Here is a 25328-nt window from a genome sequence, read left to right as displayed (position 1 = left end):
TATGTGTGACTTCAGTACTGTCAAGGTAGATGAAACAAGAGGAAATCAGATTCATTACAACCATAACCTGCCATGATAATAATCCACCACTATTCTTCCCATGTGGCGGTAGGCCGATGTTACTGGCCTTTTTGGGGGTTTATTTGCATATTTGTTTCCCCTTTGTTTCTTTTGATGATTTATTTACTGCGGAGTGAAATGACAGCAGAGATCACTGATGATTGCTGTAGCGGGTGGATGGGTGCCTTTCTCCCCTTTGTAATTATTCCCTTTTTTCCTGATTTTCAATCAAGTTTTCCACTCATGTTCCACAGTGACAAGAGACGAGGAGCAGGGAAAAAAAAAACAAAAAACATGCACACGTACATTTTAGCATCGCTAGTGGAACCTTTGCACTGTCTAGCGGGAACGTGGCTTCCTTTGTTGTCGTAATGATTACAGAGTAGGAAAAAGGCAGGAAAAGAGAGGAGAGAAGGGAGAGAGTAGAGATCAAATGGAAAAAATATTGTAAACACAAAATGTGCTGGGAGGGCCACCTCACACACCTCCTACACACAGGACACGAGAATAAAAACACACACGCATCCTGATTTTCGTTCAACCAATATAAAGACTTGATGAGCAATGATAGTAGTTGAACAGTGCAGTTTTGGATCCCTCTGCATGACTTAAGTTTGAACACAAAGTCAAAATGAACTTCCAGGGGCTTAACACTGATGTATTTGCACACAAAACAATGTCTTAAGAGTTGTCATCTCAGAGAGTCGTGTCCACATAAGGGCCCTGATTGCAAGATTCAGAAACTGTATTCACAGCTTGCACCAGGGATCTACTGCACACACACACACACACACACACACACACACACACAAAGCCACCCTGTCCCTGTATTGCCCTATCCAGGAATAACAATGCATAATTCATGTCCCGAAGTCTCGTCTGCAGACAAAAGTCAGCGTTTGCATTTATTATTTATTGAAAACAGCACATGATGAATCCTTTAACAAACAGAGCTTCCAGTAAGCACTGCACCTATTTCTTCTTCTCTTGCTGTTTGTGTTTTGGCATAGATTTAAGTGGGCTCATTAGCAGAGATGAGGATGTAAGGAGAGGAGAGGAATGGCAGGGGAGAAGGAGACAGAGACAGGGAGCGACAGAGAGAGGGAAAGGCAGAAGGAGAGAGGAAATGAGGCCAAAGGATAAAGGAGGCATTTTTGTAAAGGTATGAATTGATGAGAGACTTGTACATTGCGTGCTAATTAATTTAACAATGAAATACTTTCGAGAAATGTTATACATTTTGGGACTAAAAGTTTACTATTGCTACCCAATGGGTGTTTGAAATTACTTAATTGCATTGCAAAAGCTGGGGGTAATGGATTTGTGTCAATGTGTAATATTCTAATCTTTTTTATGTGTGTTGCGGTGCCGCTACAGCAGTGCTGCACTTCAGAGGAATGAGCACAAGAAAACTTGCGCACACGCAGACACACATACACACACTACTCGCTGTCACAGTTACACTTGTTGTGTGGACAGCTTGCCATGAGGATGGGAGGCAATTTATTTTCGAGTGAAAGGAGCATTTGCTATCCTATGCTAATGCAGTTATCATTTATTCCAGGGTACTTGCTTTTTTCTTCTACTCCACCCTCTTCACCATCCATCACTCATCTAAGGCATGAGGTATTATCTTAGTGGAACATTTTATATTCAGTCTCCCCTTGGATGGGGTGGAGGCGCGCCCGCACACACACGTGCGCGCAGTCATTTTTGTTAAATCAAAAAAATCAAATCTGGTCTAGCAAAGGCTGAATAATTGATGTGTTATGTTAAAAAAAGGAATGAAATAATCATAGCTTGTTGGATGTTGGAGAAACATCAAACCCAGAGTTGGAGCTTGGCAGACTGGGCTGAGCAGGGTAAGGGCCTTATGTATTTGGGACGACTGCCCTGTGAAATAATAATGAATAGCAAAGAGTTAGGGGATTAGGAGATTTTTGTTCTGCACTGTACCTGACACTTTGTGTGTGCCCACCCATATTTTTTTTTACAGAACGTCCAGGGTACATCTATCCTGCATGAATACAGCAAGATTTTCTAAAAATAGTTTGGTTTTGGTGGGCTGGGGAAATATTCCAGTCGGCCTGCAAAAATGGATAAAGTGCTGCAGGAGAAAATGGCGCTGAGATCACAAGAAGTGCTGATATAAGGGCAAGATGTTGGTGCCACTACACAAGAAATGTGTCGCAGAGAGCTTAGAAAGCAAGTAGGACTGTGAAGGAGCATCGTTGTAGTTTTGTTGTTGCTTCATATCCAATTTCAACAGCTGTTTACTTTCTAGTCCAGTCAAGATGCTGCTAGTTCAGTATCACACTTATGTTTTTACTCACCAAGAGATGTCTCTTAGAGATGTTCTAATACCATATGCTGAACTTTAACAATGGAGTCGGAGTCACACGTACGCAGTACACACGTACTGTACACACTACACAAGTATGCGGGTAATTTGTAGTAGGGCTGTCACTTTTTATTCGACATTCGAATATTCGTTCGAATGTGGGGGGAAAAGTTCGTATTCGAGCAGTAATGACCTGCTCGATATGCAGGCTGCAGCAAAGATACTCTATTTGCCGTCTTTGGCTGCAGTGCCCAGTGCCTGCATAGTGCCGCGGAACGTCCACCGGACGCGGAAGGGCCGCGAATAGCCGAGAAACGGAGCAGGTTTTCTTTCTGTGCCCATATTAACCGCTGGTGTGGTGTCGCGTCGTGCACCTCCGCGGCCGTCTCGCACCGTGCAGCGTCTGGTCTATTTTGTGTGAGAGCCGCGAGCAATCGCATCAAGCTGGGCAGGAAGTCAAACATGAAACAACGAGAGTGTCCGGTCAACTTTCAAAATGAAACACCGCGACTGTGTGTGCTTCGGCGGCGGCGGCGGCGGGGGGGGGGCATGGGGGTCATTGTAATATTTGAATATATCCGAACGAATTACGGGTCATTCAATATTCGTTCGAACCTCGTTTTTCTAAAAACTGACAGCCCTAATTTGTAGCACTGGTCATTTCGTTTTATAAACAGACCGTACCAGAGTTTGACTGTAGCCACGCTAACGGTGCTAACTGGTAAACAGATGCCTGTCCACGTGGTACCGGATTGGTGCCTTGGCTCCAGTACTCGCCGATATCAGTACCAGCATTTTCAGAGGCATTTCCGATACTGGTATCAGAATCTGAACAACTCTACTCTCCACTGGTGGAAAGTAACCCTCTTGTTTTTGCCCTTCTTTTCTTGAACTTAAGGGACTGTAATCTCTTCTTGTATAACAATGGTTTAACCATTGTTATAATGCCCTCACTTGTGTCAAGACTGCTATGTGAAAATGGCAATGTTAACTATGAATAGCAAAATGTAAACATCCTTTATATCAGCAACATGTTGCATTTCCAAATTAAGAAGCCATTCAGTTTAGTTTTCCTGGTCTTTTTCTCTGTTGTTAAAACCACCCCATCATCTGGGTAACACCGACAAAATAATAAATGTGTGAATAATACTAAGTTTGAAAAACATGTGATTTGCACATTATGTGGTTTCACTATGAGCTCATGGAACAATATCTGATGGTTTGCTACTGTAGACTAGTGGCTCCTGTTTTCATGGCAATAAAAGTCAGCCATGAGTACATATTGTACATCTCTTTATAGATTCATGGCCACACACACACTCACACAAACATCACTATGCATCGTTGCCTCAAATGAAGATAAACTGTTTTTATGTTTAGGACCACCTTTTAAGATTGTCCCCATTTGGGATGCAACAACAGTGCGTGATGAATACATTCATTCCAAGCTCCGGTGAGGGCTGTGCAGCCGTGCATCTCTGACCAATATCTTTTCATGATTGTATGAAGGCTGTGCCATATAGATTTTCCTATACGGCAGCAGAGGGATATAAATGTTTTTTATTATTGCTGTTTAAATTTCCCATTCGCCATCTGCATTTTTGCCCACAAGTTCCAATTTGCGTTTAGCAAATGATCTCAGGGAATGAGATGCAGTGGGGTCAAGAGGTGTATTTGCTTACCCTGTCACTATGAGGGTTGGAATTAGGATTTTATAGATACTTAGAGATACTGTACATACAAATAAGGGATGCAGTATGAGAAAGATGATGAGTTGCCGGAGAGAGGGTGAAGAGGGAGGCAGGATGACAAAGAGTCTTCTGTTGCTTCAATTACTTTAGGAGAAAAAAGGCTGATTTTGAGTTGTTTTTCAGAATAAAAAGAAACTAATTTAGGATGATCATCCCAAATAAGGTCTGTGGATAAGCAAGTGTGTTGGTGACAGAGAGAAAAAACATGAGATTAGATGACTATAGCTACTTGTAATCCCTTACTGAATCAAGGTGTATACAGTCTGAATGCATCAAGTTTTACTAAATACTAGTATTTTGTCTCCACCTCTGTTTATTCCAACCAAACTCTCCCCTCCATGCTAATTCTGAGCTCTCTGACTAGAAAGAGTGTTCCACCCAGGGGGCTTATTTTATTAATTCACTGTTTCCTCTGTTACAGGCCTCCTTCTTTGTAGTCCACATTGCGAGAAGACCACCTCATAGGGATTTTCCCCTTCACCAGGTAACCACAAAGGAAGAAAAGAAGCACATTATCCACATGTACACCATACCCCCCAACACACACACACACACACACACACACACACACACACACACGCTTTCTGTGCTATACAATGCTGACCACCAGCACAGCAGGAAACACACATGCACACACACACACACACACACACATACACACACACACCCTGCATATTATCTTTATGAGGTGTTATACACCAGTGACCACCAACACAGGGTCTCACTGTTCTCTAATCCACACTCAAGCTGAAAAGACTGCTCCATGCAATGGAAGGATTACACTGTCGGATTAATAGGAGTTTTAATTTGAGTCATTGTTAGAGCCCTCAGTAATAAGAATAGGTGCAGGAAGGAATACCACTGCTTCTATATGATATTGTTAAATATGTTACAGCTGTACATTTCAGTGAGTGCTTATACTGCATTAACACACACTCTACATACACTGTGTATGCATCCGTTTTATTTTTGATGAGCATCATTAACAGTAACATAGTACATCCACAGATTATCACCCATGAATATTTTTAAGTCACATAAACAAATATGGCCCCTCAGATATCCTGTATCTAGTGTGTCATAATGTTTGTTTGTTTCCCAGTCGACTGCTGCTACTATTATTTTTATGACCATAGTTGTAGCTTTATATCCTTGTGAGCCATTTAAACAAATGTAGTTAGAATCAGCATGCAAGTTGTTAAAATAACAACTCGCTATTGTTAGCTAATGTTAGCATCAAGCAGTATCCAGCAGTGGACAGGAACCCCTTTGTTTTGCTTTGTATTTTCTTCAGCTGAGGCTAGCGTGCTATCCAGCTAGCAAAGCTTCCTCTAGTTGGCCTTTCCGATAGCGAGTCACTGTATCGTCCAGTCTGCCCTGAGGAAGAAGAACTTCTTTTCTTGTAAACAAAATCACTGCAGCTCTTAGAAAGACTGGCGAGTAAACAGCTGTTAATGCTAATGTTGGCTGAACTTGCACATAGCTCCTTTAAAGCCAAATGACAGACAGTGCTATGTGTCAATTCCTATGCACTATATGCACTGTGTATGTAAACAGCAGCACAGACGCATACAAGGGGACACAATTGTATGTTATATAAACAGGGTCAAAACTGAGGGAAAGAGAAAGAAAGAAAGGGAGGGGAAGAGGCCAATTGACAGGCAGGGAAAACAAGAGTCTGACCCAAAGAACATTTGCAGCAGAGTGAAGAAAGCTTGATGAATGAATGGATGACTGGATAGAAGGAGGGAGTGGAAAGCAGAGCTGTTTACCATTCTTAAAGGCAACAATAAAACCATGGATTTAAGCATAAACAAGGGTAAACAAAGGCAGGCTTACAGAGTAACACTGTATTTTTCCTACAGTCATTCTCCTCTTGTCTCTTTTTCTTTTCTTTCTTCATCCTACCAGAAACGTGACAGCTGTTCTGATTACATCTGCTACTTTGTGTTAGAAAGTAAAGCAGGAGCAGAATTAAGGGGGGGGTGGAGAATTATATGTTAATTAAATCAAGTCGGATTAATCACATTTTGCACAAGGCCAGTGTGGTGCATTATGATTTAATCTCACTGGGAGAGAGGATACAACAGAGAAACAACCAAACCCTAAAATCTCAAAGGTCGTTGATCCATTTTACTTAATAAAACCTTATTAAAACTTGCCCTTCAAAGATGGAACAGCATTTTGACACTGCTGGATGGAATTTAAATCAATCCCTTGCGTTACAAATAAAATTGAAAACTCAGCAGACGTCTTGAACAGCAGAGAAGGATCTGAATATTGATCATTTTACCCCTCTGTTGCAAAGGGTGGGAAATGATTTGAATTCCATCACTGGAAAAAAAAAAAGACAACACCTGTATCATTGGGCGCCTGGCTCTTCACTCTTTCCTCATTTTGTTCAAATAGGCTACCACTCCTGAATCCCACGTAAGCTACACGCTTTCATTCTTCCTCTGGATGCTAACCAAACAGACCCAAATGTTGCACAGGTGCATAGAATGTTTTTTTCAATTATTCTGCCTTATTTCTACATTTGCAGGAAATACAACCAATATGTATGTGTATGGTGCTTTTCATACAATTGCATATCACAAAAATGTACCTTCCTGGCTTTGCTCTTAAACAAGCCAGCTGCTGAGTTACTGCTTCCAACCTGTGAATAACAACTCCCACTAATATAATTACCGTAGAGCACAATCAAACATAAGGGATGAAAATTAAACAATAAGAACTGAGAAGTGATGATTTTGGATTTTCAGAAGACTACTTCTCCTCCTTGACTCCTCACTGACTTACATATATGGGCTCCATTATTTATTTCATCATTGTTATATCTTTTAGTATTATGCCTGAGGTTGTCTTGTTGACAGTTACCAGCCTCAAAGGAAGCAATTACCATCACCACACTGAAAGCCTTGTATACAGCTTTTTATTCTGTTTTTTTTTGTTTCCTTTTTTTTAATAAGCTGCATGCATCATGCTATGCTGATAGTGTTATTATTGTACAAGATATTCCTGCACGGATTCTGAGGCAGTTATAGCTGTTGCAATGAGAGCATAACAGACAAGGGAGAAATGTATTTGCCTAAGATAAATAATGGTAAAGTTGACACTTGCTGCACTTTGCTTTTGTTAGTCAGTTAATACTTCTATTAATTCATTAGGACTGGCCCTTCTCCTGAAATCAAAGTTGAATTTGCCTTTCTCTCTATTTTTCTTTTTAACCTGGTCATGTGTATCATAGTTAAACAAAGCTGAACAAAGTTCTGCTATACTCACTTTACATAACACAAATATTAACCACACACTCTTTCAATCCTCTGCTTGACCGGACTACAACAGTCCTGCTCACTTCTGGTGAAACTTTGATAGAAAGCACATGGACAAATTCATCTTCAGGTAAAATGAAGACAGAATAAATCCAGTTGAAGTTGCAGATATTCCCAGGTTGACACAAATGATAAACCGAGATCTTCTAATAAAACCAGAATATCTTTGCTAGAGTGAGAACTATTTTTAGTTATTCTTTTTCCTGACATGCTTAAAAAACAGAAAACGTGAGTGGCAAAATGCTCTAGAGTAGCCCCCCCTGCTTTTTTTTTTCTTGTGCAGAGGTGTACATTTGAATATAGCTGCTAAAATTGTAATGTTTTAAGCACTAAATTGGGATGTGCTTCAGGATCGGCAAATTGGGACATCCTCGTTGATATGGAGATGCTTTTGGCAAGGAAAATGGCACGCCTCATGTATTATGCTAAAAAAATACACATTTGAAAGAAAAGTCTGATGCTGTAAGCAGGAAATTGGGCTAAATTGGCACATTCCTCCAGCTTTACATTAATTTGTGCTCGTGCTATTGTCAGGGCATTGCAGGGTGACAGACAGATGGGCGAGGGCTGACACATGTTTTTGGAGGAGTTTAAAATTCAAATGCTCCTCATGTGTGAATACAGACACCTGGGGTAATCAACTGGCTGTGTGTGTGTGTGTGTGTGTGGTGTGAGTGGCATGCAAGGCTGTGTTTACCCAGAAGCCTCTCTGTCCCTGCCTGTCTTGTTGTCAGGGTGTCTCCCTTGCTATCTGGTGTCAGGTACACTGTCATGTTTGCTGACTGATTAAGAATCATGCTGGTAGGAAAAAAAAAATAACATACTGTTGCTACATTGTTATCAAAACAGGTTAAAATTATGTAGGTGAGGTATTTATTTGTGTTTGTGCTCCTGGTATGGCTGATCTGAGAGCTATTAAAAATTCATTCATTGGTAATACCCTCCCACTCGTCCTTCTCCATCTCCCTTCCCCTCTCTCTCTCTCTCTCTCTGTAGCGCACTCATTTTCTCAATGGTATCTCTGTCTCTTTGTGTCAGTTCACTTCATTTCATTGGCATGGGGTGTGATTCACTGTCTCTATCTCTCTTTGTTCAGTTTGTCTCTCCTTTCAGCCCGTGCCTCCATCCCTCTCCCTCGCTCCTCTCTTCAAAAAATCTGGCATGAAATCGAGACAGGAGAGCGCCTGCTGCTTTTCTGACACACTCTTCCTTTCTTAAATCAAAACCAACTGAGGCGAAATCAGGTTATTACCTTAGCTGTGTTTCTTCTCTCTCCCTTTCACCCGATCTTCCATTTTTTTTGCTCAAGGTCTATGAAATTCTACACTTTGAAAGGAAACAGAGGGCAGCCGGTCAGTCAGCCGAATGGGTGTGAGCTGGATTTGAAAGAGGATTTGCTGCATAAATAAAAGCAGAAAAAAATAAAATAAATTCTGAAGTGTGGGATGGACATCCGACAGGGTTTGTATCTGTGTGACTATGCATGTATGTGTGTGTGTTTATGTGCATCTGCGTCTCAGCCAGCCTCCCTTCAAACTTTATGCTTCATGCCCCTCACTCACATCCACAGTCCCATTATATGGGGTGGTGTTGACTGTCTAGCCTGGTTTGTTTTGGTCAGATATTTGTGATTTTTTTTCTGCATCCTTTCATCTGAGGGGAGAAATAAGCATCGACCGCAACGTTTGCTTGTATGTGATCTCACAAACAGGGAGCTACAGTACATATGGTCTGCAAGTGAAATAACTTTCGTAAATGTAGAGGGAATAAGTGGAGAAGTGGACTGGCAGGGAATGAGGGAGGGTAAGATGAGAAATGTTGGATAAACAAACCCAAATAAACTTCAAATAGCTTCACTAAGAGAGAGGGAGAGAAAGAGGGACGGGGAAGAGAGGGATGACGAAAGAGGTAGCGGAAAAAAGGACTCAACTATCAGTAAAGGTGAGAGAGCTGGATGGAGGGATGGAGAAAGAAAGCAGTGATTTTTATAGATAGTAAACTTCAAAAACTCTGCTCTGAAATGATAGATGGATGGAAAGGGATGAAAGAAGTTATAATGAATAGGACAGGCTAAAGAGTTGAAGGAGAGCAGTCCAGAAAAAAGAAAAAAAAAAGAAAAAGAAAAAGCAAGGACGGTCAGTAAACAGCGTGGCACTGAGTCAAACACACATAAACAACCACCGCTCAAGACGGATGGTAAAGATGGAGGGATGGCTGCATCAGTGATGGACGATCAGTGAAGATGACGGATGAATGAGTGATTGGGGGGAGAGGAGAGGGAGGGAGAGTTGTAAATAAGTCTGAATAACCTCCTAACGAAGGCGAAACAACAGGAGTAAGGATGGATGGTGGGCTGATTTAGAAAGGATGGAGGAAAGTGAGAAAAAGTAACCTTCTACAGTAACCTTGATGAGGGGTTGGGAGGCGGACGAAACCTGAAACACAACATCCGGCAGCAACCTCAGATAATGAAATTAAGAGTGGAAGGAGAGATGGGAGGTTGGAGAGGCAGAATAAAGAGGGGATAATGAAGAAATGTACTAAGATTAGAACGACTTTTCACTAAAAATAATCTCGACAACGAGGCCTCTGTGTGTTTTCTCTCTTAGTACAAGGATGACGCAGAGCTGCAGGAGGCATGTCAGGGTGTTTACTTCTGTTTGTGTGCCTGTCTCATAAGGCCCATGTGACCGGGTCAGACTGACACTTTTGTGTCTTTGCCCTGCCAGCGACAGCTCCACAACACTGTCACAAGACTCGCAGTCTACATAACAGACCTAATGAGCACACTTGACCACTTGTCCACAGGAAAGCCAAGAAAGGGAAGCAGGCGAGTCCACATTTAAAGATGTTTAACGACAGACAGATTGAAATAGCTCCAATTAAAAGTCCCGACAGACAAGTCATGTTTGTAAAAAAAACAAAAAAACAGGGGGATTTTCTTTTTAATTGTGACTGTAATTCATTCACTTGAAAGTATATTTGGAGTCCAGCCTTGCGTGCTATGGAGTGGGGTGGGGAGCTCCTTTCCAGTCCAATTCACCTGATATGTCTTCACACTGGAGGAAAGTGACCTGATTCAAAGCTACACATATGGAAGAAAAAACAACAACAAATGTAGAATGTAGTGTAAAAAAAAAAAAAAAAGAAAAGTCATGACATTTTTGCTTTGAAGGACAGTGCTAACCACTGTACCACTGTGTTTTCCACAGGTGTGGCTCAAGGCAAGTTTGTTATTATAAAGTCACTTTTAGCCGCTTAGATTTCAAGGCCATGTTACATTAGACTGCAGTGTGTGTGTGTGTGTGTGTGTGTGTGTGTGTGTGTGTGTGTGTGTGTGTGTGTGTGTTTAGTGTATTATGTGGTTGTATATTCAGGTCAATCAGAATTAAATACAGATTTAATACAGTTTAATTGCCCGTCCTTTGCTGTCGTACCATTCGCAGTTTGAAATGACACTTTTGAACTATTTCTAAAACTGTGAACGAATATTTATTTTACATATGGTATGTGATTTCAAAGCTGAAAAAATCTCAAGTCTGGGCGCGATGAATGAAACTTTCCACTCATGACCCCCAGTTCTCCATGGTGAGGGCTAAACAAGGCTTTGCTGTATTCATCCCGGCGGCCCATCCTCTCTCACCTGTGCAAATTACCGTGTGTAAACAGACTGGATCACACCAGCTTCATGTGGTTAGCCACTTCCCTAGCCGGGACAGGGTCTACTCAGGAGAAATAAGCCGTTTCCTGTTCGCTAAGGGAAAAGATATGCCGCACTGTAACTTACTGTAATACTTTCCAGGTGGTGGGTGGATTTTATCTCATTGGAGAATGTACAGCACTCAGCAGGAAATATGCTCATTAATTTATAGTTAAATGCTTGCTTTCATTGGTTTAATGTCTTTAAAACACACAGACTAAACAAAGTTTTCATAATAAAATTTTACATAAAAATCATAACGTCTAGGTATGCTAATTCTATTGGCTGCAGTAATTTCAAATGCTGTACTTCCAGACGGTCCAGATGAAGCAGGGATGTGGGGGCTTATATGAAAACATTTATGAATGTAATTTAACTGTATTAATCTGATATAGCACAGATGTTAATTATGGATGTGTCACACTCTATTCAACTTAACGCAAGCCTTTTTATTTCCCATGCACCTGCTCTGTTAATAATGTAAAATATACATAAAAAAGGAACTATGGTTAAAGCATTGTTTCAGAATGGTGTTAAGTTGAAGCCACTCAGCACTTAAGCTGAGGAACACTTCATTTTCACACTTTTGTTGAATCTCTCTGATAAAATGCTTGAAATATCTGCACTCACCCAGCCACTTCTTCGCATCAGCAAGATCTGGAAATCAGGAAGTTGTCTGATTTTTGGTGGCAAGACACAGCACTGAGACACTGCTTTACTTGAAGTTACCAAAGAACCTCTTTCAGCAGGGAAGATGTAAGTGAATACTTGTTTATCGGACTGATCATCTCGGAGATCATGCAAGCAAAGACACTGCTCTTAATTGGTTTATATCATATCTCTGAAAACATATAGTTCCCCGTCATTTTGTCACATAATTTGATGTCTTTTTAATGAACGATATTGCAAACTTGGGCAAAATCCTGAATGCTGCTGATGGGATCTAATCTCCATGACAGCTTATTTTGGAGGCTGACTCGTCCTGATCTTCTACAGCGATATGCGAGATGCTCAGCATGAATGCTCCATCACATGAGTTACAAATACACTGATAGGGAGGTTTAAAAATATATGCTCCTTTTTTGATAATAACTATTTCATTGATTATATACAATCAAATATTCAACACACATTTAAATATTAACAAAGTATCAAGATTTAAAGTGTATGAGTTAGTGAGTTCATAAATATACAATGCACCTAGCTTCAATATATTATGTGATATGTGCTTGGGATGGATCATTTATAAATCCTATAAACTTTTTAACTGGTTTGTAGAAGTGGTCTCACAAGGTCATTTCAAACACTCTCTAATTTCCATGCCTGACCTTGTGTGTGCATGTGTGTGTGCATGTGTGTGTGTGTCTGTGTATAGTGTGTCTGTGTGTGTGTGTGTGATAATGAAGCATTCCTGCCAGAGTAGAGGCATGTCCTGGCTAATCCGCAGGCCAAAGCACACAGGCGTTTAAGTTTCCATGACCTCAACTTCATGCTGTTTAAACATGTGCGTGCACACACACACACACAATATTGTTTCTTCCTCTTGCTTCAACTCTCTGTCCTCGCTCCCTTCCTGCTGTCTTTCATCTCTTCCTCTCACCACTGCCTCCTCTCACTGAATTGCAACATTTTGTCAATTACCATTTAGTTCATTGCTAACCACAGAGCAGCAGTGTACTGTGATCTGTTTTACCACAGGAGTTCTGTCATCTTCAGGACAATTACGTCAATTAGCTCACATTTAAATGGTTTCCAGAGAGGAGCACCTTGGCTAATAACGGTCCAATGAAGGGACAACCAACCAATTAATCTGACTCCTAATTGCTCAGTAGGTACACTCACTCAGTCATAATCTCCCTCTTTCCCTCTCGCTGCTTTCCTTGTTGCTTTCTGCACTCATTCCACAGTGAGTGGCCTGACTCACCACCTGTCAATCAAATATAAACTCGCCCTTCCACCCCCAGAGAGACGGAGGAGCATACCAGTGTGTTGACATCATGTCCATGCTGCGAGTCAGCACATTTGGCTTCTAACATAACATAGAGAAAGAAAAGAAAAAAAAACTGTGTTGACTAGAAAATAGAGAGGAAATGGAAAGAGACAGAAACAAATAAAAGAACAGGACAAAAACTTTTGCAGAAATGCGTTTAGTTCTAATAGGATTCATTTACCAACCATTTGCCAACAACAGCGATCCATAATCAAAAACTGACACTCGCTGCCTTTCATTTAAGAGCTGAATGCATGCTTGCAGCCTAGATCAATTAACTCAGAGACAAACATTAGCTCACTGCCGCAGTGTACGCCGGAGAGTGATAATGGTTTGCTGGATCACTGTGCCACAGCCAAGAGCCTGTCTGTGAACTAACAAGTTTCACAAGATCAAATGTTATGATATGTGTCATGTGAGATTTACAATGTGCTCCTTGCAGCGAACTGAGAAACACATAAGCAGCAGAGGGTGAGGCTGAACAGTCAGCATTGTGTCGCATCTTGCTACAAAAAAAAAAGAAAAAAGAAAAAAATCAATCCAATTCTAATCCAAAAACCATTACATTTGCGACCTGCAACAGCTGTGATTCATTCCCATTACTTTAAAGTCCAGCATTCTCCATAGTTGACATACGCAGCCTTTCTCTAACTATGGGTTTCATGGGCTTTAAAGTCTCTTTTGTTGTAGCTGATGTAGCCCCACAATAGTTAAAAATCCAATTTACAGTATGGAGACAGTTTTCAGGGATGGAGAGCAGCTTATAAAGAAATAAATGGCAAAGAAATATGTGAGTCTGGAATGTATCTTAAAGTAGGAGAAGCTGCTCAGCACTCACAGAAAGTGGGGTATTATAGATAGACTGCAGACGCGCTGTCACAGGGATTTCCCCACATAGTCAATAGACTGTTGTTCTCCATGAGGCTCACAGCAGACGGCCAAACTTGGTGCATCCAGCAGGATGTGTTGTTTATGTCTGAGCTTTGGTTTTGATTTTACCAGAACAATAATTCATCACTGGGGCACATTTAGAATAGTGTCTGAGTGTGGACGTGTATTGGTTCCTGTTTCAGTGTTATTATTAATACTGGTGAATTCACTGGCGAGAATTACTCACTGGACGTCTTGTTTCTTTAGCGATACCATCAGAGATCACATTATGTAAACTTGTGCAGCTGCACCTTGAATTCTCAGTTCCTGAATCCCCCACCACGCCCACCAACCCCCCATCACAGAGCCATGTTTCAGTGACAGACATGTCAACTGTAACAACGCAATTATATATGTATAAATCAACACTGACACCTTTCATTCCTAAGAGTCTTGACTTCAGTCAGAGTTGTCTGTGCGGTTAACCTGCTGTATGAATATGGAATGCTTTACATTGTGCTGTATGTTACCATACACAGTTGTTATATTCTATAGTGTCTTCTACACCTCCAAACTGTTGCTCATCATTCACATCTGTTTGCAGTTGTTACAGTAATCAAGATAAATAACTTTATTTACTCATTAAACAATGTGTTTTTAATGGAACTCACACATCCCTACAAGTTTAATTGTCAACAGCTGTATCATTTAAACTTTCTCAAGATGCTGCCATCCATTCATGTCCTACCAACATCCCACATGTCAACAATGGAAAAAGAACCTATTTAATATAAGTCAGATAGCAACAGGAGAGGAGAGGGATGCAATGTGACCCATATTCTCAGTCTTTAGTTGAAATCCACAGCACTGTGATTTCACTAAGTGCCTCATGTGGCAGCAGAACACAACACATGATGTGAAATATTGTTTGAAAATATTGTTTTCCCTTAGTGCTGTTTAATTGTTCCTCACCCGATCTGCTCATTCCCTTTTTTCATTCTGGTTCCCACCACTAATTAGGAATGGGATTTAACTGCAGATGACTTTAGTGCGGGATCAGAACACACCCAGCCATTATAAAAAACCCAGGGACCCATAATGTGGTGTGGGCTTGGCCACTAAAACCATGGGGTGGAGAGACAGGAGGGGAGGGGTGGGGGGGGGACTGGTGACTGTTTCTTTTGGTTGCTCTTTGAATTGTTGGTTGTGGCCTTTTCTCGCCTTTGGCCTGTCATGAGAGGCTTCTCTCTTTCCCTGTTTTGAAATTGTTTTCTCTGCTCTGCAGCTCTTTTTTCCCTCTCTCAATGTCTCTCGGAGTTGCTCTCCTGTCCCCCAGTCTTACCTCTTTCTTTACCCTCCACCCTCTTGCTCTCTCCCCCTCCCACACTCTCTCACCACTCTAAGACCTAATATGAACTTTTGACAGGAGCTGGGATCTTTGTTTTATTGCCAGTGTTACTGAGAATGCCCTCATAAATCTAATGCTGTAATGCCTTTGAAACGCCTTCTAGGCCTTGCAATCAAACACACATACACACACAAACACACAAACACACACACTCGCGTTCTCTCACTTTTCCTTCACGTACACCCGAACACATGCACAATCGCACATACAGATGTGATGTGTGAGAATGAGGGCTTTGAGGTTGTTTGCGCTCGCATCACACACACAGCAGCTCCAGTGTTTGTTTGCAATTTCCACTGGCTCGGGTCCACTCCACCAAACCCATGGGAATTTGTGGATCAGCATCTTCTCAAAAAGCTCCTGGGCGTCGGAGTGTATAACTGAGCACAGAGAGAGAGAGAGAGAGAGAGAGAGGGTGCAATGAGTGCAGCGAGGTCGTTATTTTTATGTGGTATTTCTTATGTATTCTGTATACTATAGTTTATAGTAGAGGGTGACGGGGAAAATAGGAGCAAGACAAGTGGTGACATAATTTACGAGGCAGTCAGAGAAACCTTTTTCAGAATGTATAATGTAATGTTTCTTCTGTGATAGTGTTTTGTAACTCTTTGTGTATCATCTTTCCTATTACACAGTCATGCATATTTACTTTTTCTGTTTGCTTTCATTTTTCTTTTACCAACTTTAGCAAAAGAAAATATGATATTACTGTATATCGACAAAGTGAGACTAATCCTGCGTGAAGTTTGACATGATACGTTATGTAGGGTTTTTCATTTTACTTCCATCCATTTAATTTATCTAAACACAGAAAATGCAAAAAATATACCAATCCAACATAGTGAGCTACACTCGTATGTAATTGTTGTTACATATGAGCAAACACGCTCATATAGGTTTTGCTCTCTGTATCTGTTCATCTCTGGTGTTAATATTCAGGATCCTGCCTGCGGGGATATTTGTAATCAGCATATGAAGCTACAGCATACACTGAATACCTTATTAATGTTCCTGACTCTGTTGCTTTTTGTAAAGTGTAAAACATACAGCAATTTAAAGCAGAAGTCCAAACTCGTAGCTTGCGCCGCAGTTATTTACACAGCAGAGAGCAGCTCACTTTCATTCTCACTGTGGTGTGAGCAAGGCGTGAAACATTTTGGTAAAGAAACAGCAACGCAGTGACACCATGGTATTTTTTTTTCTTCCTTTCACTGATAACAGGTGGAGTTTTTAAGGTCAGCGTTGTTGTTCAGGCTGCACACTCCCACCACCTTACCACCGCGCTGCACATACACCTACAGTTGAAAACACTTTATGCTATATGTGCTTGACCTAAAAGGAAACACTGTGGGTGTTTGGGGATTTTAAATAAATATAGAAAACAAACAAATGAAATGCTGTGAAGGCGCAGTAAGAAAAAAAAAGAAAAAGGAAAGCTTTAAATCCTGGCATTATGTTCAAAGCTTGTTGACGACCTGCTCAAAGATGATACAAAATCACACCATCATCCTGTGGTACAGGTTTAGTCGTCATCCAAAACCCTGACAACAGAAACCTGAAGTTGTATTTGTAATCAGAGAATAACACGCCTATGTAAACACGCTTACTCTTTCTTCCAGGTGTATCCAAACGAGAATCGGGGAGGAGGAGACAGGGTCACCTGGTCTAGACAGGACTGTGAGGGTAAGTGTTACATCCTCTCTTTGTTGTCCAATAGATGTTTGTCGTTGCACATTTCTCTCTTTCCATCTCCCTACATCTCTGCAGACCAGATATATATTTCTTCTCTCTTGTTGTCTGTGTCTCCATCTCTCTCTGTGTCTGTGCTCCTACAGCTGATTACATGAATAATTTACAGCATGTAAATCCTCAGCAGCTGCTCGCTGTTTGCTGTTTTGCCCTCCTTGTTCCTCTCTCTTTTCTCTTTCAGGTTAACATGGGATGATTTTTCTCAACCTTGTCACCCCCCCACCCCCTCTCTCCATCTCCCTCTCTCTCTCTCTTCCTGTTTCTGTGCCTGGGGTTAAGCTCTCCTTCTCTTTTTGTCTCTACTCTTTCTCTCTAATTACACAGCTCTCAGTTGCAGCCCTGTGTCTTCCCATGGGTTTGTCTTTCTTTATGTAAGGACTGGCTAAATTACATTTTCTTTTTCCTGTAATGTGGGAAATTGAACTCAGAAATGCACGTTGTTTTTCGGTGTGAATGTGTGTGTGGTTGTATGCTTCCCTGTGTGTGTTTGTGTGTAAGAGGCTGCATTGCACAGTAACCATATGGTCTCAGATCTTTACAATTAAGTCACTCACATTGGCGTACCACTTTAGGAGCCATGCTTCACACGTACAACTGGGATGATTATTTTACTGTAGCTCCAAGCGTCAAATGATTTTAAAAGGATCTCAAACTGTGCTGTCAAAGTAGTTTTTTTTTTCCTCTCCTCTTTCAATCAAGTCCTGAGGTTGGACTCCAAGTATATATTTTCATGTACACGTGAATTAATTCCATGTTCAAAAGAAAGGGGAAAAATGTGGTTCCATAGAAAATGGCATAAGGATAATTCTAGGAAAAAAAAGGTAACGACAACGAAAAGAAAGCATTACCTTTGGCTCTGTTAAATAATTTCTTTTTCCCCATTCAGTTTCTATTGTTCGAAGCCAGAGCCGATCTCTCCAATATTACTGCTAATCTAACTTCAAGGGATTGCAGTCATGTTAAAGCACTTTTTAATTGTGATAAGGAATATGCTTTCATGCTTAAACCCTTCTCCTCTGTTCATCTGGACAGAACCCATAAATATTGAGGCCGTTTTTTTTCATTGGCAATTAAAATTAGAATTGGTCACATTTTTCACTGTCAGCCGTTTCCTTTGCACACAAAGACATGTGTGGGCCACACACACACACAGCCACACACACACAACCAGACACTGCCATATGTACACATGTATATGTTCATACTGATCACAGTGTGAAAATTGTTTTTGCCAAAGTTACAACACAAAAAGCTTTTGTGTGACGTCCTTTGGACATTAAAACCTCAGCAAAAGGTTTTTCCAGCTTTGTTAGTCTGGCAGGGTTGATGATTCACCACGGGCTTCCCTGTTGTTCCTCTGACACATGAGATGCAGGCAGCGCCGTATTGTCCAGAGATAACACAATAAGATGATTCTTGAGTGAATCACTTGCACTCCAGTGCTTTTGACACGGAACATTCTTGAGACTTTGATATGCGCACAATATTTTGAGGCAGTGAAGCAGTAATGTGTGATTCTGTTGTGACAAAAATCAATCTGGATGACAGAACATTGTACGAAACAAGAGTGGCATGAAAATGCACTATTGGTTGCAGTTACTGGGTAAATTGCCCGGCTCTTTTGCCTCAAAATGATTCTCTTAAGTTGTCCGACGCTCTAAGCTTTGAGAATTAGTGCAACATTTTCTCCATAAATGAAGGAAACAGGGGGAAAAAGAAGAAAAGAAGACTGATAAAAAAGACAGAAGTGTGTATACTGCCAAATCCACAGTCACATGAGAAGATCGATATCAGTTTCATCTTTGCGTATCCAGATAGATCCAGCATGTATTTAGTCGTTTGAATCTCAAAGACAAGCAAGAACAAAGTGTTGGCCTGACTCTTTCAAAAGTGATAAAATAACACTTTCCAGCAATTCCAAAACTGATTCATTTTCACATCACAAGATGTGTCCAGGCAACATTGAGCTGAATGTGAATAGTCCCCGGGACTGGAGAACAAGCAGATATTTCCAATGCTGCTTTCAGCAAATGAGTGCGTTCAGTGCAACTTCACTCATCAACTTATCTTCAGTCTAACAGTCAGTTATGATGTGAGAGTCATGTTTGACAAGACCATTAGGACCATCATTTAGCTGCAAATTAAGTCTCCTATGTTGTCAGTCATACATTAATTATCCTGTCATGAGTGACATGTGCATAAGGCTAAGAGATTGGTCAGTGGATTCCCCTTTTAATGGCTCATCAATTCAGTGGACAAAAAAAAACTCTTCCAGTGACATACAGCGTTAGTGACACAGCCATCAGACTGACAGCTCTGCACTTCGCTGCAGCTGCTCTCACATGTTGCTCTGGAGTCAGTCAGGACTTTAAGCAGACTGCAAATTGTTCAAACTGAGTTTCTCACTGACAACACTTGGGGATGAGATTTGTGTCTAAGTTTGGAGAACACACTTTTTAGTGACGGCGAAGGAATAGAAGAAGCTTGACTTCGGTTCGTTCCCCCTCACCTCAACTCACCGCAGCATGCCCTTTAGCACTGCGGACAGTCTGGGTATTAGGTTTTGGCTGACATGGCTGAGTTGGCTCAGTGCTTGTTTAGCAGTCTGAGCCAAGCATACAGTATGCATGTGTGGCTGAGTGTGTGTTTATGTGTATGCGTGCCCGTGCCTGTCTATCTCCAGGATTTGTGTGCCTATGTGTGAATGCATGACTGTATGTGCCCCTATGTGTTGGCATGACCTGATTGTGTGCCGACAGTGTGTGTCCGCACACGCCGTGCACGAGGGCTGAAAACCTTGGTGGAGTGTTATTTTTGTGTGTGTGTGTGTGTGAGTGTGTTTTGGTGGTTGTTGTGCACTGTGGCCTCATTACCCAGGTGTTTACCCCAACCACAGGAAGCGCTTGTCAGTGACGACTGTCTGCCGGCAAACATCGCCCGAGGGAAAGAAAGACAGGGTTGGAGGAAGAGAGAGAGAGAAGGAGAGGGAGGGAGAGGAATGAGGAATCATTGAAACAGTTTTTCTTATAGCTTATCTACCTACCTATCTACCTATCTACCTATCTATCTATCTATCTATCTATCTATCTATCTATCTATCTATCTATCTATCTATCTATCTATCTATCTATCTATCTATCTATCTATGTGTGCAGAACATCCAAGTTTCTGTGTGAGCTTCCTTGTCCAAAATGTGTATGTTAGGGTGTGTGTGTGTGTGTGTGTGTGTGTGTGTGTGTGTGTGTGTGTGTGTGTGTGTGTGCGCGCGTCTGTGTGGTTGTGCCAGTCAAACCCTCATTGGCAGGTCACTGGGTTCCTCCACTCCTTCACCAGTGGAGGGAGGGAGGGAGGGAGGAGAGGAGACGAGAGGAGAGGAGACATACAAGCTGTTGACAGGGATTTATGAGCTGATAGTGTCAGACTGCAAGCACAACAACAGCCTCCCTGTCTCTGCCTGTCTGCTCATGGGGAGAGAGAGAGGGAGAGACAGAGACTGACAGAGAGAATTGAGGGGGGTGGAGGGGTAAAGAGAAAGTGAGGCAGCAAAATCGGTTGAAAAAGAAACAGCACAACAAGGGAGTAGAAAATAGGAGGTAGAGGAAGACAGTGAGTGAGGGGAAGATGCGAGGAAGGGATGTAATTTAATTTGTTTAGGGCTGTTTTCCTCCTTTCTCCTCTTACAATGCCTCTTTTTTTCCCCCTTCACACCCCCTTCTTCTCTTCTTCTCTCCCTCGACATCATCTTTGTGCGAGTTGACTTGGTTGTTGTGTTGATTGGTGGCTGCTTTTGTTTTTGCTTGTTTGGACCCACGTGAGTCAGAAACCATGTGGTCATGTTTTTGGTATAAATCAAAAGCTTTTGTTGGTTTTTGCGTGACCATAGACATGATGACAAGGACGCATGGAGGTAACCATGTACAAATATTCTGGTGAACAAAACCTCCACCACCATGTTGTTGAGTCAGAGTAAAAAGGCTGAGGATTAAACTTGATAAGATAAGACTATTACAATGAACCGTGGACAACAGTTCATTTAACTGTTGTACAATAATAAACAGACTATTGACAAAAAATTAATCACATCAGACAATTGTTCTTTGTATCAGTGTGCGTGGCCCTGTGTGTGTATGTGTGTGTTTGTGTGAGAGAGAGTGTTCAGATTTGCCCTGGTGAGTCACAACTTTAGTGTTCACTGTTAGATGACACAGACTGATATAGTTAGACTGTCTGACTGTCTGACATATGAGAGACAGTCTAGTGGGTAATTTGGTCGAACTGCTGTGCTAAGCATAATTCATAATATCCGTCTGTGTTTAACTTTGATGGTTTCTGCGTAATATCCTCTTTTAACAGTCCCTTTAGTCATTGGTTTGTTTTAGTTGTTTTTATATAGTTTTCATAACTACTTCCTCATGTGACTACATTTTTAGATACTTAATACTTAATTTCACCATCGTAAGTTCAGCTCCTGCTAACCACTTAATGCACTAAATGTTGTATTTAGGTTCACTACTGTACAGTTTAATGTGCTACTGTGCATACAGTACAGGCATCCAGCCTCTCTGACGAGACACTGACACAGTTTGGGATATTTTGTACCATGCCCTGTTAAATGTTAGGATTGCCATAATAATAGTGATCCTGATGTGAAGTCTTCCAGACTGACATGTTGGGAAACAGACAGCCTGACAGTGCAAAGCAGATATACCCCCTAGGGATAATGCAGACTGCAAGTGATTTATATGTCAGTTCTCTGGTATTAAAAGACTGGTGATTTATGAGGCTCTTTTCATTTCACATAGTCAGATTCAGACTCTGGCTGCAGTCCACAGTCTCCAAAAGGCTGAGTAAAGAGCCCATGATGGGTGTCCCAGAACACTAATATCATTATGTAATTCAGAATACTGTCAATAGAAAATGGGCACAGCCTTAGTGAATGTGCCTCTAATTGTTATTTGTACAGTGAAGGCAACATGTGGGGTCCTCAGACAGATACCAAGCTGCACATCCCCTACAGGACAAGCTGCTCCTGCTTAAAGTTTTTAAGTCTACTGAAATCATCACTGACTTGTAGTGTAATATATCAAAGAGACACTCTTAAGACTTCTTCATGCCTTCCAATACTGCAAGTGAAAGATAAGCACATGTTATTGAGACACTGAAATGTGGCAAAGTGCAAGCACACTTGCACAGCTGTTTCTTTTTGTATCACTCTGTAGCTTCATGCTAATTCAAACAAACCCAAAACCTAGATGCAGTTATAGTCTGCACTGGAGCATGTGGGCCATAGCTGGCTCACATTTGGGCTTCCTGTTATGAAAACACCCCTAAGTTCAATTCAGCTGGCTGCTGCAGTGACTGTCACGCAGGAGCTGATCATGTTCCTATGACGCATACATACAGGTGCACCCACCCACTCCATCAGCAGTGAAGTGCTCAAAATATTTAACTGACAGATTGGAGGTTTATTATTCCTTGTGAAGTCTCTGCTACTTTAATTATGTGGTATTTTCCCTAAAATGTGAATGTGTTCAAGTATTGTGTTTTTAGTATTCATGTTTGTACATGTGTCTTTTCTTTTTGTGTTTGTGTGTCTGTGACGCAGATATGGGAGGTAGCCTGCATGAAAATGGAAAAGAAAAAAAAACGAAGATAAAGAGAACAGCATGATGGAAAAACACTAACGGGAGAAGAGGGCATGTTTAACAGTTAAATTGTGTTTTGATTTGTTTTTTTGTCACGTTTTGTAACATTTAATGACATCTCCACTGTCAATTCCCTCAACTTCAACTTAAGTATTCAACTTTCTGTACACAGCAACATATGGTGGCTTTGAGGCTAAATGATAGGTTGATTGTGCGGCCACTGGCAGTTTTGAAGTGTGACTTTTCACTGGGTGTCACTGAAGTTATAAAATCATTTTGCACAGATGTTACTTTGTATGTGTTATATGATGAAAAGCATGACAACTCCAGCTGGAAAGTTTTGTTTATGTTTTTTCAAAGCAATGCAAGTTTGTATATACTGTAGTTAAGTCCTGTATCATTGATGTCTGTTTATAATCCACATTTTATTCCATGAAGCTCTCTGTGCTGCTCTTTACAGGTGTTTTCCTAATGGTTTTCATGTACTGTACACTTGAGACTGAATGCACTCTGAACAATGCATGAATCTGAGGAATTGTACTGGTACAAAGATTTGACAACCCGAGTACAAGAACATTCATGCATGTGCACGGTAACTGTTAAGAAATAATGATCTCAATTTGGTCACAGGGGAACAAAGACAACATTGAGGCCATGTCCTCATACAATATGTAAAGCTCTGTGGAGAAATCTGCCCAGACTGTAAAAGTATATGTACAGTGTTTCACTTTCATTATAGCAGTCATTGATTATTAATGGATATTGTAAAGAGTTATGAATGTAACGTTGATTAAATAATTTTATTCAAAGCATTTCATGCACATTCAATGATGTTTTAAATGAGACAATATGACTTTTCAAGCTTCCTTGTTTGTGGTCGCTTACATTGCTTTTACCTGGAATGGTAGGAACAACCTTTCAGCAGTAATCATAGGTGTACCTAGGATATAATCTTGAGAATTGTCAACAATTATCCAATTTGCTTATTTGCTCGCTTTTCCGCTGTTTTGGTTACGCTCCTCTCGCCCCTTGTGCATTTGTTTACAACAAAGCCGGTGAAAAATCAATAAATGGAGCGGTGGATAACGTTACATAAAATATGCGATGTTATGGCGTGTGTGTTTGTGTAGTTTTAACCGTCATAAACAAAAGATTACGCGTTACGGAGCACGTTTGTGTTGCGGTGTGCAGAGACGAGAGCTGGGACACCGGGGCGGCGACCAGGTACTACACTGATGTTGCAAGGTTGGTTTTCAGCCGTGAGACGCCAGGTAGAAGACAGAGAGCCTCCGTTCTCACTCATAACAAGTCACAAGTCATGTAGTTAATGATCACAATTACTCCGGAGCTTTTTAATTAAGGTAAAAATGTAGCATAGCCACGGGAGAAATCCTGCTTAGTTCCTCTTTAATGCTAACATCAGTCTCCTTATGCACTTATAGTGATGATGCTAACATGCTAGCGTTTATGATGTTCACCATCCTGGTTAAGCGTCTTTACATGCTAACACTAGCTAATTAGCATTAAACACAAAGTTCAGCTGAACCTTGGTACTGGCTGTGGTGATGGTATTGGAAGTAAGGAGATGACTAAGTACTGTAGCTACAGCTCATCCTCTGGGTAACGTGAACATCTATGTAAAAACTGTCATTTCACTAAGACCAAAAAATGTCTGCCTAATCATCATCGCCAAGAGGAGAGGTCAAGGGTCAGGAAAGTTAATAGGTGATATCATCAGGGAACCATGAACCGTGAGATATTTCAGTCTGGAGCAAAGTGGTAGACTGACCGTCTGACAATGCCATCCCTTGAGCCACCCTGCTTCCATGGCTAATTAAAAGCTTTAAATGTTCGGGCCAGTCATGTGTAATTTGTCATGGACGAAAACCCGGAAAGAAATGCTTTCTTTATATAAGAAAACGCATTTTCAGCCAGTGAACATCAACATTACCAGCGCTTGGTTAGCCCTATCACACCCATGCAGGGAGAGGCCTCTCTATCTGCCTCCTTCCATCTTTGGCTGTGGTTACTAACCCCAGCTAAAGTGGCCAGATAGGGGCCCCCTATGTTTTCCATGGGCAGTTTATCACACTTCCTTTCCCTCTGCTCTGGGCCCCCACTCAGTCTACCAGACAGGAAAATCAAAGACATTGGGACATACCATTATAGCTCAAATGAAAGGCTATATTACTGTACACTGCAGAGCATGCTGATGATATATAACCCAAAATTCTCACAAGTAAATACAAAACAGGAAGGAAGGCTGAGCTGAGTCTTCTTCCAACAACCCCTTCAAATGAACACAAGAATCGGTGATCACACACTGAATTGACTGTAGTGAGTAAAAATTATCATATAGTTCTACACATTGAATGGTGTCAAACTGAACGGTAGGTAAGGTAATGTCTGCAAATGTTATCCATATGAACTGAATGGCAATTAACTTTATTAAATACAGTGTTCTATAAATCATTCATGATTC

General features: G+C 41.2%; 1 long non-coding RNA gene across 4 annotated transcripts in view; it reads left to right on the top strand.

The window, feature by feature from the left end:
* The window catches only part of LOC146972352 (uncharacterized), a 96028-nt gene extending 72193 nt beyond the window's left edge, over positions 1–23835 (top strand). For 2 of the 4 annotated variants that reach the window (XR_015037868.1, XR_015037869.1), the window contains exon 4: positions 4574–4647. This is a non-coding gene — a long non-coding RNA (uncharacterized LOC146972352). Of the gene's footprint in view, positions 1–4573; positions 4648–17071; positions 17136–22806 lie in introns of those variants that run through there. The other 2 variants (XR_015037871.1, XR_015037870.1) reach the window with 2 other exon arrangements.
* The last annotated feature ends 1493 nt before the right edge of the window (positions 23836–25328 follow it).

The sequence above is a fragment of the Trachurus japonicus genome, chromosome 16, assembly GCF_045865225.1.
Source record: "Trachurus japonicus isolate A0001 chromosome 16, Traja_1.0".
In the NCBI taxonomy this organism is placed as follows: Eukaryota; Metazoa; Chordata; class Actinopteri; order Carangiformes; family Carangidae; genus Trachurus; species Trachurus japonicus.
The sequence above is the reverse complement of the archived record's forward strand: the minus strand, read 5'-3'. Positions and strand labels throughout refer to the sequence as shown.